Here is a 21,433-nt window from a genome sequence, read left to right as displayed (position 1 = left end):
TGTGTTTTGGGGTGTCTGTGGCCTTATTATGATTTTAGGCAACCTCTGTGTTCATGGATGGGGGTGTGTTCCTGTCTTGCTAGTTGTTTGGTATAGGGTGTCCTGCACTGTAGCTTGCTGGTCGTTGAGTGGAGCTGGGTCTTGGCATTGAGATGGAGATCTCTGGGAGATTTTTGCCGTTTGATATTACGTGAAGCTGGGAGGTCTCTTGCGGACCAGTGTCCTGAACTTGGCTCTCTCACCTCAGTGGCACAGCCCTGACGCCTGGCTGGAGCACCAAGATCCTGTCCTCCACACGGCTCAGAATAAAAGGGAGGAAAAAAAGAAAGCAAGAAAGAAGAAGATAAAATAAAATAAAGTAAAATAAAATACAGTTATTAAAATAAAAAATAATTAAGAAAAAAAATTTTTAAGTAATAAAAAAAAAACGGACAGACAGAATCCTAGGACAAATGGTAAAAGCAACGCTATGCAGACAAAATCACACACAGAAGCATACACATACACACTCACAAAAAGAGAAAAAGGGAAACAAATATATATATATATATTGTTGCTCCCAAAATCCACCTCCTCAATTTGGGATGATTCGTTGTCTATTTAGGTATTCCACAGATGCAGGTACATCAAGTTGATTGTGGAGATTTAATCCACTACTCCTGAGGCTGCTGGGAGAGATTTCCCTTTCTCTTCTTTGTTCGCACAGCTCCGGGGGTTCAGCTTTGGATTTGGCCCCGCCTCTGCATGTAGGTAGCCTGAGGGCGTCTGTTCCCGCTCAGACAGGACGGGGTTAAAGGAGCAGCTGATTCAGGGGCTCTGGCTCACTCAGGCCGGGGGGAGGGAGGGGTACGGATGTGGGGCAGCCTGTGGCGGCAGAGCCCGGTGTGATGTTGCAACAGCCTGAGGCGCGCCATGTGTTCTCCCCGGGAAGTTGTCCCTGGATCATGGGACCCTGGCAGTGGCGGGCTGCACAGGCTCCTGGGAGGGGCGGTGTGGATAGTGACCTGTGCTCGCACACAGGCTTCTTGGTGGCGGCAGCAGCAGCCTTAGTGTTTCATGCCCGTCTCTGGTGTCCACGCTGATAGCCGCGGCTCGTGCCCGTCTCTGGAGCTCCTTTAAGTGGCGCTCTGAATCCACTCTCCTCGCGCACCAGGAAACAGAGGCAAGAAAAAGTCTCTTGCCTCTTCGGCAGCTGCAGACCTTTTCCCAGACTCCCTCCCGGCTAGCTGTGGTGCACTAACCCCTTCAGGCTGTGTTCACGCTGCCAACCCCAGTCCTCTCTCGACCGAAGCCCGAGCCTCAGCTCCCAGCCCCGCCCTCCCCGGCGGGTGAGCAGACAAGCCTCTCGGGCTGGTGAGTGCTGCTTGGCACCGATCCTCTGTGCGGGAATCTCTCCGCTTTGCCCTCCGCACCCCTGTGGCTGTGCTGTCCTCCGTGGCTCTGAAGCTCCCCCCTCCGCCACCCGCACTCTCCACCTGCGAAGGGGCTTCCTAGTGTGTGGAAACCTTTCCTCCTTCACAGCTCCCTCCCACTGGTGCAGGTGCCATCCCTATTCTTTTGTCTCTGTTATTTCTTTTTTCTTTTGCCCTACCCAGGTACGTGGGGAGTTTCTTGCCTTTTGGGAGGTCTGAGGTCTTCTGCCAGCGTTCAGTAGGTGTTCTGTAGGAGTTGTTCCACATGTAGATGTATTTCTGATGTATTTGTGGGGAGGAAGGTGATCTCCACGTCTTACTCTTCCGCAATCTTGAAGATCCTCCCGATCCTTTTGATTTTTAAAATGATGTGTTGGATCTATTACTCCTCTGCTTCTCTCTCTATCTCTTTCTCTTTCTCTCCCTAATGGTTGTTCATCTCAGTACAAATATAAACCAAAGTCCTTAAAGGGTCTGCAGGGCCCTGCACCGCCCAAAGGCCCCTTTCCATTACTTCCCTGACTTCATCCGCTCCTCCTACTTGACTTAACTCCAGCCCTTAGGCTTCTTCAAGATTCTGCACACTGGCCAGGCCCGCTCCCATCTTAGGGCCTTTGGACCAGAGCTTCGTTCTGCCTGTGACGTCTCCCTTCTCCCCGCATGCTGCATCATTCACCCTTGGCTCCTTCAAATCTCTGATCACCCTCTTTCAAACTGTACTCTTCCCCTCCCAGGGCCGTTGATCCACCGTAACCTGCACTATGTTTTCACATGGCACATATACCTATTAACATACTATATAATTGATAATATATATTGTTTCCCACCAGTAGAAAAAAAACCCCACAGGGACAGAGATTTTTATCTCTTAGTACATTGATGTGGCCCTAATGCCTGGAAGCGTGTCTGGCATGAAATACCTTATTCTCTAAAACACTGAATGAATAAATGTGTTGCCACCCTGCCGAATACCCTTCAATACTTCCCCATGGCCGGAGGTCAGACTCCTCGGCCAGCATATAAAAGTTCTGACCATCTGGCCTCTTCCAGTTCCTTCAACCCTGCTCTCTGACCGACGCCTCCCCACGCTGCAGTCCCAATGAACTATTTGAACTATATACAGTTTCCTGGCCATAAGCTGAACATCTTCTGCTGACCCGAATGCCTGTCCTCTCTTGTCTACCTGGAAAATACTTCTCACTTTTCAGGATGTCACCTTGACTGTGAAGCTCTTCTTGACCTTCCAGTTCCTGGTAGAATATATTCGCCTCTCTTTTGTGACCCTAGTGTAACCTGAAGAGAGTTCTAACTCAGCAAGAAAGTCACCACAATGGCCTCCTTTGTTTCCATGCCTGTCCTCCTTGACAACATCATAGGCCACATGAGGGCAGAGACCTTATTCAGACACCCAGCATCTTACACAGTGCAAACCGGGTCACAGGGGTCACAGACAATCAATATATATTGTAGTATATTCGTAGGAATGAGTGAAAGATGTCAAGTGCATTCTGCTAGTTCCGATTCTGTCTAACAGCAGTGGCTAGGTTAGGAAGTGAAACTCCTCCAGGTCCAAGATTCTGCCTGTGTCATTCAAAAGAACTCAAGACACGCGCTAAGAGAGAGAGAGGTGAAGCAGAGACTACTGAATGTGGAGAAAGGGCAGAAGTCAGACCAGCAGCACACAGAGGTCTGGGGCTCCGTCCTCACACCTATTGGAGGCATGGCCTTCAACGGAGAGTCCTATCCAGACCACCTAGATTTCCGGATCTTTGCTGAATTACATTAACTCCAAGGGAGACTCTCTCGAGGTGTGGAGGGCAGGGGAAGGACAACCACATACGGGAGGATGACTCAAGGAGCTTCCAATAGTGGAAGCTGGATAAAATGTCGAGGCAGGAATAAGTAAAGAAGCCAGAGAGAAAAAGGGGAAGAAGAAGAAGGAGAAAAGGAAGGAGGGAAGGAAAGGAAAGGAAAGGAACTGCTACTTTTTTCTCTGCCAAAATTGCCCTTGCAATGTCCTGCTTGTCATTAGCCCAAATTTCAACCCACATCCTTTCCATGGGGGCAGTCCCTGAGTACTAGTCCCATAAAGCTCTTTTCTATCACCGCCCTTTAAGCATGGCTTTCAAGTATCTTCCCCTTTTCCCGTTGATGATAAACCCTCTTCTTGATCCAGGCATTTTTCCTTGTTTTGTTATCTGTTCTTTGGGCCAGGGTCACATAACATGCTGACTAAGGTTAATTACCTCATTAATTCCTCCACTTTCCTGATGCGCAGTATTATTTTATCACCTTCTGTTCAAAAATGAGTTGAATTCATTACTAGGATTTTGTGCGTGAAGGTCAGTTAAACTTCAAATTGTAGGCCAAGAGACAAGGAATTTTTAAAAAAGCCCACAGTGCTACTGCTGAAAATTGTCTCCCAAATGTACCAACTGTGCCCTCAGGTTGTCTTGCTGGGAATATCAGGACACATCCTGGGCCTCAGCTCTGTTTCCCCCACTTCAACCTTTCCAGCAAGATACACATCTGTAGCATAAAGAGGCCAGAGAGTCTCCTGCCCTTTCTTCCCAAGGTGCCTCTTTCACACTCACATTCCTTCAATTAATTCACTCAATAACCAGGGGAAAGGCACCCCCTCTGTGTCAGGTACATTGCAAGCCTCTGGGCACATCAGATTAAATAAGACTAATCTCTGCTCTCAGAATGTGCAGTGCAATTAAAGAACAGAAAACCAAATCAAAGGTTGTTTGCAAAGTATGATAAACAGAATAATAATAACAATAATAATAATAATAGTTGATGAAATTTATTGAATTTGTACTATGTGCCAGCCACACATTACTTTTCATGTATTAACTCCTGTATTTAACTCATTCATGTATTTAGTCAAACAATCCTATGAAGGCAGATAATTTTATTATTCTCTATTTTGCAGGTGAGAAAAATGAAACACAGAGAGATTAAGTGATTTGTCCAGCTGGCTGATAAAGGGCCAAGCCCGGATTTGACCCCAGATACGTACTCTGAAGCATTTAAATCAGACCACGTGACCCAAGACCCCATATCTACCTGTAATCTCTGTTCCTGACTTCTCATCACTGTTCCTGTGGAGACACTCCCATGTGCTAGCATCTGCATACTCGATGTGCTAACCAAGGACATACATATGCCAAGGAAATACAGGGAAAAGGTGATCAGAATAATATTGTAATTGTCTGGGTTCTCCAGAGAAACAGAACCAGTAGTATTTATTATAAGGAATTGGCTCACATGATTACGTAATTGTTCAAATTCCAAATTAGGTTAAGATGTTGAACCAGCCTTCTACACTGGCAGCTGGCTCATTCAGTGACACACTAAGAGAGCAAGCTTCTGTTTTACAGAGATTTTCTGAGTTTGCCCTGGTATTCTTCAGTGTTACTTCACTTCCCATCAGTCAAAACACAAGTTAAGAAAATGGATAAAAGAAAATTATGTTCTTAGCTGTCTTCTAAGCCAGTAATTCTCAAACTTCATTGTGTATATGAACCTCCTGTGAAAAAAAAAAAATTTTTTTTTAACGCATATCCCCAGGCCCTAATCTCAGAGCTTCTGCTTCAGTAAATCTCAGTTGAGGCCCAGGAGTCAAGGATATGACAAAACAACCAGGTGATTCTAATACGAGTGTTTGCTTTTCAGATCGTATTAGGAGAAAAAAAAATCTCAGTTCACTCTCACATCTTCTCCTTTCCTAGGCAGGAACTGCAAGTTATGATCTGATTATGGTTTACAGCATAATCATCGCATTACGTTTCCTCCAGACCCAGGAATGGTGTCCCCTGGTAAACTAATTGGCTCTCACTGGAGTCACAACCACTAGGGGGACAATGTAATGAAGCTTCTCCAGCCACCTGCTTTGTAGTTTGTCTCTTGATTCTGTTTTTCTCCTGAACTCTTTTTCTCACCTTACTTTATCTCCCTTCTCCCTATTTCTTCTTATGAAGCAAACTGGAACTATAAACTATTAAGGAGAGAGTGTAGGGATTTCCTTTCATTATTAACTGCCTTTAATTCCTATTGATACATTTCTGAACCCCCATTGCCCAGAACTGCCTGTTAGGTTTTCGTTATCAAAGGACAATTGGACTCATGAGGCAATAGCTAACTTGGCCAACTGATTGAGAGGCTTTCACTTCATAGGGAAGCTTAGCCTGAAGTAGACAGAGGAGACGGCCAAATGAGGTCAGAGTTTCATAAAGCAGTGTAAAACCCTCCTAATGAATCTGACTAGGCTTTGGCTAAAAAACAAGTAAAATTCTGATTTGTCCATTAAAGATAATTGGTTCACATTTGCCCTGTAAGCTAAAGAAGCTATGACTCTGAATATCTGCAGTTCTCAAAGTGTGCTTCCCATGACTACTGATGAAGAGATGGTTCTCTTTTCGATTATCCTCAGGACCTTATGCTCACCATCATTTGTCTCTTTTTGAAATTTTAAGACCAAGACCCATCAGTTATCAGTTTGTACACATATTCATCTTATTTCCACTTATTCCTTCAAAATATCTCCTCCTCTTCATTTCCCTTTCTTTATTCCTACCATTTTTTCCATGCTCATCCCCATCTCAACACAGACATGTGCACACACACGCACACACACACATACACACAGTGGCCCTAACAAAATCCTCTTGGGCCTCAGCCCTTTGAGATGAAGCCTTGCAACTCTGCAGCAGGCAACAGTGCTCAGAGGGCAAGCGTCTCCTGACACAGGAGTGTGGGAAGCTGCCAGAGGTAGGAGAAATAGACCCAGTGCTAGACTTGTCAAAATGGCTTCCTGCTGTCAGATAACCAGAAGGTGCTAATAGGAATACAGGGAGATGGAAAGGGAAGAGCTGATACGTATTTGGAGAAACATAAGGGTTGAAACCAGGGGTTCTCTAGAGATGGGAATAGGCTCCAGCTCTGTTGCCCAAGACAACTGTGATGTCTAGGGCAAGAGCAGAAATGGAGGCCTGTATAGCACATGGCTAAATACTGTAAAATATACCGCAAGCTAAAAGCCAATAGGGTATCTTTATCCTCCCTTCTTAATAAATATGCATTCATAACAACAAAATAAAAATGTGTGTGAAGCTATGCTTTGTATCTGACTGAGGATGACTGAATCAAATTGTTATTGCACAAGTCTAGGTGTTCTGTTCATAGTGTTCCAGTCTGGTGGCCTTGTGATGGGAAGTTGAGTAATAAAATAAAGACATATATAATTTATAAGTTATTAATATCTATTCTTTAAGATTATTTTTCCTTGTTGGCCTTCATTTCAGCAAAACCACTAATAATGTTGTTACAATAAAAAGTATCCACATAATTTAATGGAAAACTATATGGAGCTTCCTCAAGAAATTAAAAAGCTCTACCACATGATCCAGCAATTTCACCTTTGGGTATATACCCAAAGGAAATGAAAACAGAATTTTGAAGAAATATATGCCCTCCCATGTTTATTGAAGCATTATTCACAACAGCCCAGATATGGAAACAGCCTAAGTGTCCATCAACAGATGAATGGACCTTCTGAAATATATACAATGGAATATTATTCAGCCATGAGAAAGTAGGACATCCCACCATTTGCAACAAAATGGATGGATGTTGAAAACATTATGCTAAGTAAGATAAGTCAGAGAAAGTGCAGTACTGTATGATATTTTATATGTGGAATCTGAAAAAGAAAAATTCATAAAAACAGAGAGTAGAATGGTGGTTACCAGGGGATGGAGGTGGGAGAACTGGACACATCTTGTTTAATGCACAATATAGTGAATATAGACAATGATATTGTACTATAATCATCAAACTTGCTAAGAAACTAGAACTTCTATTACAACCAATAAAAAGAAAGGATAATTATGTAACATGATAGAGGTGCTAATTATCATTACAGTGGCAATCATATTAAAATATATAAATGTACCAAATTAACATATTGTATACCTTATATTTAAAGAATGGTATATGTCAAATATATTTTAATTTAAAAAAAGGTTATCCACACAGTTTGGGTTCTATTGACAGTGATGATCTAAAGGCTTAAACAGTAAAACATAATTGTAAAAAGGCCAGGGATTGGACTTCTACTGACTTGACTTTAGTCCCATGTTTACCCTGAAGCTATCACAGTGGCCCAAGGGATGGAATGTTCTGGTTGGTCAGTTCTGTTTCATTTCAACAATCATAGAACCAATGAGAATGTCTGCGCTCCCTTTACCCTTTGCCCTTCCCCCTTCAATCTCACACACACAAACTACATAGACTCAAGGAAGAATTACCATAGAAGATAATCATAGTTAAAAACATGCAGCATTGCTTTTGCTCTTTTTCTTCCAATTTACACTTAATGGAAGCATCAGAAGGGGAAATTTTGGGAAATGAGGTGTCTTTGAAGTATTCTTTTTAAAATTATATCTGTGGCAACATTCTGAAATGGGACATGTAATCATAGTAAATAGCCAAAGAAAATCTTGCTTTCTATTCATATATAGTTCAAAAAGTACAAAACTAAAAATGTATGACTTTAGGTTATATACATATGTGGTAAAATCTATAAAGAAAAGCAAGAAGATGGAAAAGAACACAAAAATCCAGCCAGTGGGTACTTTTAGGGAGAGCAAGGGCAGGGATAGGATCAGAAAAGGCACAGAAGAAGTGCTGTTAATATTCCATTTCTCAAGCTGGGGTCAAGTATATGGGTGTTCATTTTATTATTATTCTTTATTTCTCATATATGTTATAAATATTATCTTATGTGTAGTTAACATTTAGTTTTAATTTTAAAAAAAGAAAATCTAACCTAAGTTTAATTTGAGACTTTTTTAAGTAGCAGGTACAAGGATTGTGGTTTGTCCAGAATAATTATATCATTTGTAGGAGGTATCTGAGAGGCCTTTCTTTACCTTTTGCCTTCTGTGTAGCTGCTAGAACCTGCCCTGATTCCGTGAATAAAGCTGGAATTGAGTTAGACTGTGACGCCATCACCTCCTGCCCAGCAGTCGTATCACCGTCTATGGCAGTATGACTGCTATGAAATACGAAAGGCCCCCACTAAACCAGGCACAGCTCCAGGGTCTGTGGAACTGTGCAGTTTCTTTGAACTTAGGAACAAGAAAGCTCAGAGTGCATTCTCTTCTGCAGGCTTCTTGCCAATGTCCCTAAGTATAAAACAGTCCAAAATCCCAGATGCTTCATCAGAGATGAGACTATGCGCTATGCACTGAATGTTTGTGTCCCCCCCAAATTTATATGTTGAAACCCTAACCTGCACTGTGAGAGTATTTGGAGATGCAGCCTTTGGGGGTAATTAAGGTTACATGAAATAGATCATGAGGGTAACCACTAGTGATGGGTGGTTACCCATACACAACTATACGCCAATAAAATGTTTTTAATGAGATGGTATTTCTACTCTCACTCCCTCCTAACTCACTCCCAACCTCAAATAAAAATCAGGTAATTTTGACATATTGGTAAAACCAGTAGGCAGACATCTAAATATTATACGAAATGAGGTGCACGGAAATCCCACTTATAGATTAACTTCGGGAGAATGGTTATATTCACAATATAGATTGTCTAATCCATGAACATGGTTTTTCTCCACATTTTATTTCCTAAGAATTTTCTAGGGATGTTTTAAAATAGCTATGTTAAACTGTTATAGTGCCTACTGTTATATTAAAGAGAAATACACTAGTGTAAATGAAATGCTTTTTGGGAAAGATACAAACAAAAATTGGTCTGTGTAAATTGTAAGGGGGAATTGTGCCTGTCTGTGGCTTAGAGAGCATAGAGGTGGTGAAATATAGTCTTCTCTCACCCCCAGAGTGGGAAAATAAAATTTATTTTGGTCTTAAAAGAAACCAAAGACTGATGTCTCTCCTTCCTTGTCTGGCCCTGAACACAAATGACCATGATTTGAACCAGACGTGTGTAATATACAAATACAAAAGTCCCTTTCTTCTCCACCACAGAGAGAAGTCTCTGAGTATGCCATAGTCTTAATCATACATGTAACCATATTCCATGGGTCATGTACATTTCAGGTATCCTTTATCACTTTGTTCTGTTTAATTCTTGCATGTATTTTTCAAGTCACAATTATATATTCATGTCAGTTTATGCATTTGTGTCTCCCTCCTCCACTAGCCTATTAGCTCATAAAAAAGGGGACTCAAATCATTTCATTCATCATACTATACCCAGGACCTGCACCCTGCCCAGAGCATATATTCAATAAATGTGGGTTGAATGAATGAATGAGTTTTTTGATTGATTATCTATGTCTAAGAACCAATTTATTGTCGACCAGATAAAGAATTTTCTTCACTAGCAGACCTTATAAATTGACTTACCTTGTTTCTGCATATCCACATTACTAAATCAGACCCTTTGTTTTTTTAAGGTAGAGATTTTTAATGATGAAACTGTACCAGGAAACACTAGATACCACAGCTTCAGTCAAAATTAATTCTTCTCCTCTCATACCATTTTTTCATAAACAAGATCTAACCAGAAAGTAAAACTTTATACACAGAATGGGTATTCAGTAATTCTTGTTAAACAAGTCAATTAAATTATTATTAAAGTTTAGACACAAAGTCAAAATTGTTGCAAGGGAGTAACAGCAGAGCATAAAGAGAAAGCACTTTGGACTTCTGGTAACTAACTGTATACCGAGGAAACTGCTATGATTTTAGGAAATGTAGATAAGATAGGATGCATGGGTTGTGTTCCGCCTTGTGAGACATTAATACAAATATAAAATTTTCGTCACATTTTCATAATACACACACATACACATATGTGCACACACCTACAAAAGCTCTCCCGTTAAAGTTCACATGGTTGTTGCATGTGCATACCAGGGGACAAGATTTTTAGAGATCTTAATCGGTACAACTTGTATTCAACAGCCTGGGAATGCCAGGTTACAAGGGCCTGGTGAGAGGAACTGCAGAGTTCCCCTGGGAACCCCTAAATTCCCACACCCTCTGAGTTATGGAGGTCACCATAGCAACATCTGTGTACATCACTGCTTCAGTGTGGATGGGCCACAGCTGTTAAGCCCTACTGGAGATCCATCACACCCTGTCTGGCTGCATATTAAGTCACTGTCTTATTCCAAGATTTCTGAGATTCTCTGAGCCCTTGAGCTCATCCCAAGAGAAATAATTAAAGTCACACTGACTTGAGTAGCATATGGGTTAGCAGTATGCAATTAGCTATTTTATGGTTCTAGGATGACAGTCATTCCAGAAGACAGCTGACTGCACCTGAGAGGTGTGGCACTTCCGAGTGGTTCAGAGAAAAATGAACTCAGCAGTGATGTCCCAGACTAAGTTATCTCAGCCAAGGAGGTTGGGCAAAGATGCATGGTGCCAGGTCCCTAACCACAGTTTTTGTTAGGGGTGATAAGCCTTTTCCGATTGCTACGACTTCCATTAAGAAATGCAGACTATTCCGCAGGTGCTGGGGTCAATGCATCTGGGATTGTTGAATGTGTTGAACGGGTTGAAAAACCAGCCACCGCTTCCAGCACTATGTTTAGTGTGTACTGCACAATTATGCCACATCTAAGGGGTCTCTGTTCACATTATGTACACATATTAACATTTGAGAGCATGTAGGCCAATGTAGACATCCAGCCAATCAAGACACCTCTACATAAACCCACACCGGAAACCATGGTCATGCACACACTTGGGAGAGCTTGTGTTACCGAGTCCGAGCTCATACTACTCATTGCACAACAGGCCAATAAATTGAGAGATGAGTTGTTGGGGCAAGAAATATCGACTTTACTCAGAAAGCCAGCAGACCGAGAAGATGGTGAACTAGTGTCCCAAAGAACCATCTTGCCCAGGTTTGTATGCTAGTTTCTTTTATAGAACAAAGAAGGGGAGGTGGGGAGGTAAAGTAAAAAGGGATATAAATTGTTGCAAATATTTCCGGGTTCTAGCCAGACTCTGGAGGGGATGTGTTAATTTCTTCTTTCCTGCGGCAGGTCACACGTGGGCCTGGTCAGGATGTTTCCTGTGAGCTAAACAAAGGTATTTTAGTTTAACACTCAGCCATGGGAGGCAGGTTTCCCAGAGATGGGCCATTATGTATACTTTAAGCTACAGGCAATATCCCTTTAGTATTAACTTGTAACGAAAGCAATAGAATACAAAGGTTAAAGTAAAAGAAGCAGATCCAATATGGAGTCAGATTTGTTCTTCCCTATTACACTTACATGTACACATTCATCAGCACACATATATGTGCCCAGCTGTGACCTATCATGAGCTCACGTTGGGTATTCCCTGAAGTCACCTCTCTTGCCCCTCTTGCCCACTACACTCAGACCCCTCATTCCCTACCCAACACCATCCCAACCTGACCTGTAGAGAAGAGGAAGCATGCAAACTGCTGGTGTCTACCAGTGTCCAAGACACATGAGCCATCCAGAGAGTGGGAAAGTGTGCATGAAGCCAGGACTGCAGGATGCTGGGGTTCTAGAGGGCACATATCAACAAGGTCCAAAAAATTAAAGAAATGAACAGAGACCAGATATTCTAGAGTGTAGCATCAAAAAAGGAAATTCTAAAAAATGCTGTTCTAAGCATTTAATTACAAAGTGTCCTTATGAAGAAAGAATGGGAAGGCTTGGTAAGAAAACCATGTGACTCTGACAGCATGTCAGTGAGCCTGGATTTAAAGAGAGAAGAAGTGTGATGGGTGCTCAGGATGGGGGAGAATATGAAACAAGAGCAAGAGCTTGTACCAACAGTGTCAGGAATGCAGGCTGAGGCTGGTAAAGATCAGGAAAGGGAACAAGGAAAGGATGACCCACTGAGGAGTATAAAGGTAAGTTACTTGCCTAAGATCTCATCGACACAGGTAGTAAGTGGCAGAGCCAGGATTTGAACCCAGGTCCATGATACACTTCCTCGATACTGCTCTTCACATGCAGGCAGCTGGCAAGTTCTCCTGATGGTGTGATCTCTGCTCTCGCTCAGACTCTCAACCAGATAATTGCAATTTCTCCCAACCCATCTCTGCTCATCTTACTCTATTGGAATTCACTCCCCAGGATTCTCCTAGATTAAAGCCATCTTCCTAAAATCTGACCATGTCATTCTTCCTCCAAAACACTTCCAGGGCTTTCCTTTCACTCCTGAAATGGCATGCCTGGCTCTCCTTGATTTGACCCCTACAGCTTCTGGAGCCCCATCTCATTACCCCTCTCCACAACAGAAGGGAAGCACTAATACTGAACATGTAAAAGTTCTTCAAACTCTTTCATGTTTTCTGGCCTTTGTTCACATTGTTCCTGCTGCCAGGAATATCCTGTCCCCCACCTCCCATGACGATGTCCTTCAGACCTTAACAAAAGCTCCACCTCCCACCCCAGGACCCTTCTCCGACTTCCCAGACTCGTCAAGCCCTGCTCTGAGTGCCCGTGGTACCTTGTACTCTCACCACACTTATACTGTATGGAAGCTTCCTCTGCTATTTATGAGACTGTCCCCATCCCTAGATTTTGAGCTTCTTATAGCAGGGGACATGCCTGACACATTTTTTTTCTCCCCAACATCTATATACTGCCTGCTCCAGATATATCTGCTGAACTCTAAATTACATCAAGTGTAAATTCTTCAGATGGCTTATAGGGCTTTCTGTTATTTGGCCATCAAATCCATGCAAGCCTTCTTGCTCTTCCCAGAACACACAAAGCACATTCACACCACGGGGCTTCTGTTCTCTCTGTTCCCTCTGCCTGGAATGCTCTTTCCCCAGAGAGCTGCTGTACTAACTCCCTCCACCCCTTCAAGTTTTTCCTAAACTATCTCCTTCTCAGTGAGTCCTGCCTTGACCTCTCTGTTTAAAACAGCAACTATCCACAGCACCCCCATGTCTTCCTCCATCACCTGCTTTATTATTCTCCATAGCGTTATCACAATCTGACATTCTATGCATTCAATCTTTTATTCCATTTATTTTCCACCTTTGCTCAAAATATATGTCAATGAAGACAGAGACTTTATTCTGTTCACTGATAAGAACAGTGCTTAGCACAAAGTAGGGGTACAATAAATACTCGTTGCCTGGATGAATGAATACATGAGTGAATGAACAACCCCACTCCCCAAGAATTCAAGTTAGGAAAATCTGTCACATAGCAGAGGGTGGCCCTGACCAAGGCCTGCCTGCAGATGGAGACCCCAGTGAGAGGTATGCAGAACTTGCCAGGAGGGAGGGGTGAGTCTGGCCTGGTGATCCAGCATCAACGTAAGACCCTAAGGCTTTGTGGGAGAAGCTGATTCCAGCACAGTGTGTGGCTGGATCTAGATACCTCTCCAGATCAGGCTCTCTGGCTTTCCCGACAAGCTACTGTAACATAAGGAACCCTGGCCAACTACGTGAGTGTGGACAGAGCCCTATAGAACAAGTATGGGCAAGACCACAGGCTGAACATGCCCTGGGTCAACAAGAGCTCGGCCACAGGATGGATGCCTGCACAAGGGACCATTCAGGACCTGTATTCAACAGAATAGGCACCATGGGGTTGGAACAAAAACAAGACTTGGCAATTTTCCCTTTCTGCTTGGCCTATGAGAATAGCACTGGCCTTTTTTAAACTCAATAAACCCTCAGGATTCTGGAACAATTTTAAGGGGTGGTAGGCTATGGGGATGGAGAGTCAAAGGATCAAAAGTGAGCTTCCTGATGCCTGGGTGCTCCGGTGATTAATTTGGAAAACAAAAAAGAGATTTGACTCATTATTTCTACGAAGCTGGTGGAACAGACCATACTGGCTAAAGTACTGAGGATTTAATGCAATAATGACGAATATTACCTGTCCTTTAGACTCTGATTATTCATTATCAAGAACCTGGCAGCCTCCAGCACACTTAAGTGCTCAAAAAATGGGTACTAGTGCCATTACTGGAGAAGTAGTAAGGCACCCAAAAAATTGGTTATATTTGAAAGTCCATGCCGCTGAAAATTAGGTCAGTACAATTTTCTCAGTTACTCCTCAGTAGCAAATTTAAAAGTTGGACATCTTCCATCTAGGCACCGAAGCTATGACACTAGCATTATATAGGGGAAAGGTTACATCAGCTTCAAGGAAATTAATATTCGTCACTTAATTGCTTTGCCTTGCAAAATAATATAGGCTTTTATCCCAGGGACTTTTTAGCTACATTTCTCCCATTTTGATTTCAATTCCCTCCCCTGTAAAAAAGAAGTAATGCCGACCTCACAAGCGTTTTATGAGGATCAAATGAGATCATGTTTGTCAGCAACATATAACTGTAAGGCTTTGTCATTATTGTCATTGTCACCCATTCCCTTCTGAGCACACACTCACTTTGTGCTTTGAAAAGGTACTCTTTCCACAGTCCATGAAAAATGTGCTTGGAAGCCTGTAAGGGGATAGCTTAAGCCAGACATATATGCTCCCCTTCTGACTCCTTGGACCCTCTGCCATGTGCAAAATGGAAATGATTTATGTGAATGTTCCATTCATAAGACTCTGTAAAGATTTAATATGAAAGACGCTGTGTGATGGCATTAGGACATTTTACTTATTCTACTTATTCTTGGAATTCCTGGGAGGCATTACTAAATCTAAATTGATTGTACAAGTCAAATGACCACACTGACAATGTAACCACCAATATTTCCACAGTATGCTACTCAGACGTATAGTAACAAAATTTGCTATGTAAGTAATTCAATAGGATGAATATGAAGTCTTTGATGGATAATCAAATAATCTTGGGCTTTCTGAGGCTGGAATTTTTGTGATAGATTCGTATGGGGTTTTTTGTTAGTGTGATGCTTTTTGTTTTTTACGAATTCTTCAAGGGTTTCCTTCCTGCTCTTGCCATCCAGGTAGAGCTGCCAGATTTGACAAACAAAAAATATAGGACACACATGGTTAAATTTGAACTTCAGATAAATAATAAATAATTTTTAAGCTTTTTTGAAGTGTTGATCACTGATTTTTGTTTTAATCCAAAGCAAATTTCTCTAAAGTCGTTTTGGTGAAAGAGGAATGACATATTTTAAAGCAGCAAGAAAACTACATTTTCTACTTAGATTTTTTTCTTAATATAGCCTGCAACTAGAAGAAACAGAATGTTTTTAAACATAGGAGTCAGATAATCAGAACTTCACTTTAGGACAAGAGTTCTAGCACATAGTATGTACAACAGACGTGGGTCAGCAAAACCATTCAAGATCTCGTTGTTCAGGGAAGGAGAGAGGACTGAAACTCAGAGATGGAAATACAAATAGAAAAGGTGGAAACTGCGTGGGAGACAGTGGGGTGACGCGTCTACACAGCGAGGTATTAATTAAATGAGGAGGAAAAGAGAAAATTAAATGCCAAACATAATTCTAGAGTTCTAAGTATAGAAGAATAGGTCTCACTCAAGGAAAATAGGGAAATCAAGAGAAAAGGCTGATTTTGAGGACAAAGATTGTAAAATATCTTTAGGACTTGTAGAATTGTAAATGTTCTATAAATTAGAACATTAGAGCTAAGGCATATCTAGAGCTAAGGCATCTAAGTCTATATGGGAATATAGAATGCACTAAAGTAACCTTGCAATAAAATCAAAAAACAAGTGCATGCTCACATGCACACACACACACACACACACACACAGCCTCAAACATAACAAAAAAATTATATAATCTTCCTGGCGTGACAAGTTCTGATTGTAATTTTACCCATTCAATTACTCTTTCTTCTAAGAAAAGAAAAGCAGTCATTAGTATTATGTAATTTGCTTAATCTAACCACTACTTATCAAGTACTGACAGGTCAGTACTGGTTCACCTACTGGTGATACAGAGATGGAGCTCGACGAGGCTCCTGACACCACGGAAAAGGGCAGGTACACAGGTAGATCGGTAGATATTACGGTAGATCGGTTCAGGGGGAGGTGAGCGCTAAGAATGAAAATAGAGCAGGATAAGTATTAGAGAATGACTGGGATTCTGGGTTTCTATCTCAGGGGAGATCAAAGAAGGTCCCTCTGGTGAGGTAACATTTGAACAAAGACCTGGATAAAGTGAAGAAATGAAATCTGGTGGAAAAGTAGCCCAGACAGAAGTTGCAGCAGCAGCAAAGTCCCTGAGGCCAACAGGTAGAGAGCTTTATGTGTTACACGTCTCCTTCCCTGCCCAGCCATGCCACGGCCTTGCGCAGTTTCTCCCCTCACCAACCTCAGGCTATGGTGTGTGTAGTGCTTTGGGCCCAATGGTATGGGAGTGGATGTCATAAAATCACATCTGTCCAAAAGTTTTGAGTGTCCTTGTGTGGTTTTGCTTGGTCTCCAGTGTCCCTGCCATCTGTCGTCTGAAGCACATGCAGTGGTGGCCACCGCTTCCAGGATGAAAGACCAGTGGGGCACACCTGACCCTGACCCCAGTCTGAAGCAGAACTGTCTCAACACTGCACACAGCCATGAGCAAGAGAAAAGTTTTCATTTTAAGCCACTAAGATCTGGGGAGGTGAGGGATTACACAGCATAATTGCAGCAGAAATGTGACTGATGCCATGCAACAGAAAGGAGCTTGAATGTTGGTGGAATAAGTAAAAGCAAGAATGGCTAGAGCAGAATAGGTGGCAGGGAGAATACTTGGACACACGGTGAGAAAAATGTTAAATTATAGAAGCCCCTTGGGGCCCTCCCTGTTCCCCCCCCCGGACCTCTTGTTGATACTAACATTCCCTGTTTTCAAAAAAAAATGATTTTAACTTTGAGAAGAGGTCACTCAAAGGGATTCAAGTTTGAAATGTCTTCGAAGTGTGATAGATAGGATTTTAAGGTTTATGTTTTTAAAACATATTTCTGGAAGCTGTGTGAAGAATAGAATTAAAGGCAACAAGGGTGGAGAGGGTGACCAGGAAGAGATGTTTCGAGTAGTCTAGGCAAGGGACAGTGGTGGTTAGACCCTGAGTACAGCAGTGCAGAGGGGAGATGGGTTTCTACTTGCCATGTCTTTGAAGGATGAGCTGGCCGGACTTGCCATGTTTTGGAGGTGGCGTTGCCTGTCCAGAGACATGGAGGGGGATCCCCTAGAGTTTGGGCTTGAGTAACTCCCTAGAATATACCCAGCACCTGCCATGTGCTCTATGGGAGGCAAGAAGCATAAGACATACTTTCCATCTACTGAAACCTTACAAAACAACACATAGATTTTGAATTAAAATAGTCTTTGCTTAAGAACAAAAGAAAATTCGAATCATAATAAATATTGAAGATTTCAAGGAACATGTTGCATAAGAAATAGCACTGCTTATATATACAGTACCTACACGGATTGTATGCCTGTATTCATACCCCGCACACACACAGGAATTTAACCATGATTTATAATTAGCTGAAGGGGTACAGACACTCTGAGTCCTGTATGAATTGCCAGTGACATTCTAATTTGAATTAGGACGTGTAGTAGCAGGAGCTAACAGGAAAGGACAGGTGGGAAAGAGTTTACAGGGAATTTGCTGATGTATTCAGGCGAGCAGGAAGTTAAGCACGGCTTTAAGGTTTTAAGTAAGGCTGCCGGGGAAAAGATGCACTCTAAGGAAAAGAGAGAGAGAGAGAAGCCAGTTGGTGGAGGGAGGTAAAGCTGGGCTTTATAAGTGTCATGTTCAAGGTGACAGCAGAGTGTTCTGTGGAAATGAGCAGCAGTGCCTGAGAGAAAAGACTGGAATAATAATAGTAATCACCCGCTAACACTTTCTGAGCACTTATTTGTTGCTTGGCGCTGTCTAAGCACCTTACATGTAGTATCTTATTTGACCCACATAAAACCCTTAAAAGCCAGATTCCAGTGAGGAAACTGGCTGGGAGAGTCACTTAGCTTCCCAGGCAGCAGAGCCAGGCTGTGGGGCCAGCCAATCTGGCCTGTGCTGTGGAGGCCAGAGGGAGGGGACAGGTGTAGAGAGCTTTATGAATCAAATATATCCCCGGCATCTCCTTGAGTCACACTCAGACTGGTTTTCATTAGCACTGCTGCAGGATATCTGCTTCAGGTTTGTCTTTCCTCCCCATCCAGGCTTTTAAACTCCTGAAGAAACCCCATGGTCTTGTTCCTCCCCTTCACTGATTAGTGCAGTGTTGGATATCTTCATTCTTTCATTCATGCAACAAATTTTCATTGGGCATCAGTGATGGACCAGGCACTGTGCTAGGAGAGGGGGCAGATCCAAAGGACCACCAGGATCTTTACCCTTGAAGAGACACCCCCTAGTAGAAAAGAGAGAGATGTGAGCTTGTCATTATAGTGCAGCGTGATGACAACTGTAATCCAGGTGAAGTGCTGTGGCCTCCATTAGGTACTCAGAAAAGCAAGAGATGCTTTTGTTCTCTTTGACCAGATACTAGAAGAGTCATTAATTTCTGAGGACTGTCATCATGAATTACCACAGATGGGTGGCTTAAAACCACACGAATTCATTCTCTCACATTCAGGAGGCCAAAAGTCTGAAATCAAGGTGTCAGCAGGGCCTCCAAAGGCTCTAAGCAGATCCTTCCTTGCTTCTTCCAGCTTCTGATAGCTTCTGAATTCCCTTGGCTTGTGGTAGCATCAATCCAATCTCTGCCTCCATCTTCACATGGCCTTCTCTGTGTGTCCTCCAAGGAGAGGACGTTTTATAAGGACATCAGTCACTGGATTTAGGGTCCACTCAAAATCCTGGATGGTTTCTTCTCCAGGTTCTTAACTAATTACATTTGTAAAGACCCTATTTCCAAACAAGTTCACATCCCAGAAAAGACAGTCTCTTCGATAAGTGGTGCTGGGAAAACTGGAAAGCTACATGTAAAAGAATGAAATTAGAACACTCCCTAACACCATACACAAAAATAAACTCAAAATGAATTAGAGACCTGAATGGAAGACCAGACACTGTAAAACTCTTAGAGGAAAACATAGAAGAACACTATTTGACATAAATCACAGCAAGATATTTTTTGATCCACCTTTTAGAGTAAGGGAAATAAAAACAAAAATAAACAAATGGGACCTAACAAAACTTAAAAGCTTTTGCAAAGCAAACTACAAACAAGATGAAAAGACAACCCTCAGAATGGGAGAAAATATTTGCAAATGAATCAATGGACAAAGGATTAATCTCCAAAATATAAAAACAGCTCATGTAGCTCAATATTAAAAAAACAAACAACCCAATCCAAAAATGGGCAGAAGACCTAAAAAGACATTTCTCCAAAGAAGACATACAGATGGCCAAGAGGCACATGAAAAGATGCTCAACATCACTAATTATTAGAGAAATGCAAATCAAAACTACAATGAGGTATCACCTCACACCAGTTAGAATGGGCATCATCAGAAAATCTACAAACAACAAATGCTGGAGAGGGTGTGGAGAAAAGGGAACCCTCTTGCACTGTTGGTGAGAATGTAAATTGATACAGTCACTACGGAGAACAGTATGGAGGTTCCTTAAAAAACTAAAAATAGAATTACCATATGATGCAGCAATCCCACTACTGGGCATACACCCAGAGAAAACCATAATTCAAAAAGACACATGCACCCCAATGTTCATTGCAGCACTATTTACAATAGCCATGTCATGGAAGCAACCTAAATGCCCATCGACAGATGAATGGATAAAGAAGGTGTGGTACATATATACAATGGAATATTACTTAGCCATAAAAAGGAACGAAATTGGGTCATTTGGTGAGTCATGGATGGATCTAGAGACTGTCATACAGAGTGAAGTAAGTCAGAAAGAGCAAAACAAATATCGTATATTACCGCATATATGTGGAACCTAGAAAAATGGTACAGATGAACCGGTTTGCAGGGCAGAGACAGAGACACAGATGTAGAGAACAAACGTATGGACACCAAGGGGGGAAAGCGGCGGGGGTGGGGGTGGTGGTGTGATGAATTGGGCGATTGGGATTGACATGTATACACTGATGTGTATAAAATGGATAACTAATAAGAACCTGCTGTATAAAAAAATAAATAAAATTTAAAAAAAAAGGTCACATCCCAAAGTTCCAAGGTTTATATTCAGAGAAAAATGAATAGTCTTTCCAGCCAAAAAACTCTAGCTACAACCCCATTTGAGCTAACCTGGGCAAAAGGGGAAAATCAGGGCTCACACAAGCAGAAAAGGCAGGAGTATGAAGCAGGGGTCCCAAACTGCAAGCTTGTTTCTCCCTCTTTGTTACAGATTTTTTCTGGTACCTCTATGCCAGCTTCATTCTTTACACCTCTTTGTAAGGCTGGAGACCTATGGACCGCTGACAGCACCCACACTCATATCCATATATCTTCATGGTCAGGAAGGAAAGAGAGGCATGTTGCCCAGCTCCAGAACTGAAAATCCCAGGGCACAACCAGTTATGTTGGTTTTTCCCAGAAACAGAGATCTGTGCTGTATGCATCATGAAAAAAAGAAAAAATATGTTGTCCTCGGATGGCCAAAAAGGAACATGAAAGGCTGAGGCCATCACCAATCTAAATCTAATTGTAAAAATGACTGCCATTCTTCTGATAAAATAGCAATTGAATGCTTTTTAAAGCACTAATTAAAAGCAAAAGGAACGATTAACTTCACTCATGGGAAAATATAAGAGCGTTATCCACCTTGAAGAGAAGGGTGGAGTAGAACCTTTCTTTGGTAACTAAAGATTATCACAAGGATCCCTATTTTAACTTTCTGTGAATAATACAGGAGTTGGCAAAGTTTTACTGTAACGGGCCAGATAGCAGATATTTTAGGCTTTCAACCAAGAGGCAAAATTGAGTAGATTATGTAGGTACTTATATAATCCTTTAAAATATAATTGTTGGAGATCATAAAAAAAACTTTCTCAGCTCACATATCGTACAAAAACAGGTGGCAATCCGAATTTGTTCTTCAGCCTGCAGCTTGCTAACCCCTTGTGCAGGCTTTCAGGCAGAAAACCTTCAACGTCTACCATTTC

The sequence above is a fragment of the Balaenoptera ricei genome, chromosome 5 (assembly GCF_028023285.1).
Source record: "Balaenoptera ricei isolate mBalRic1 chromosome 5, mBalRic1.hap2, whole genome shotgun sequence".
In the NCBI taxonomy this organism is placed as follows: domain Eukaryota; kingdom Metazoa; phylum Chordata; class Mammalia; order Artiodactyla; family Balaenopteridae; genus Balaenoptera; species Balaenoptera ricei.
Note: the sequence above shows the minus strand (reverse complement) of the source record.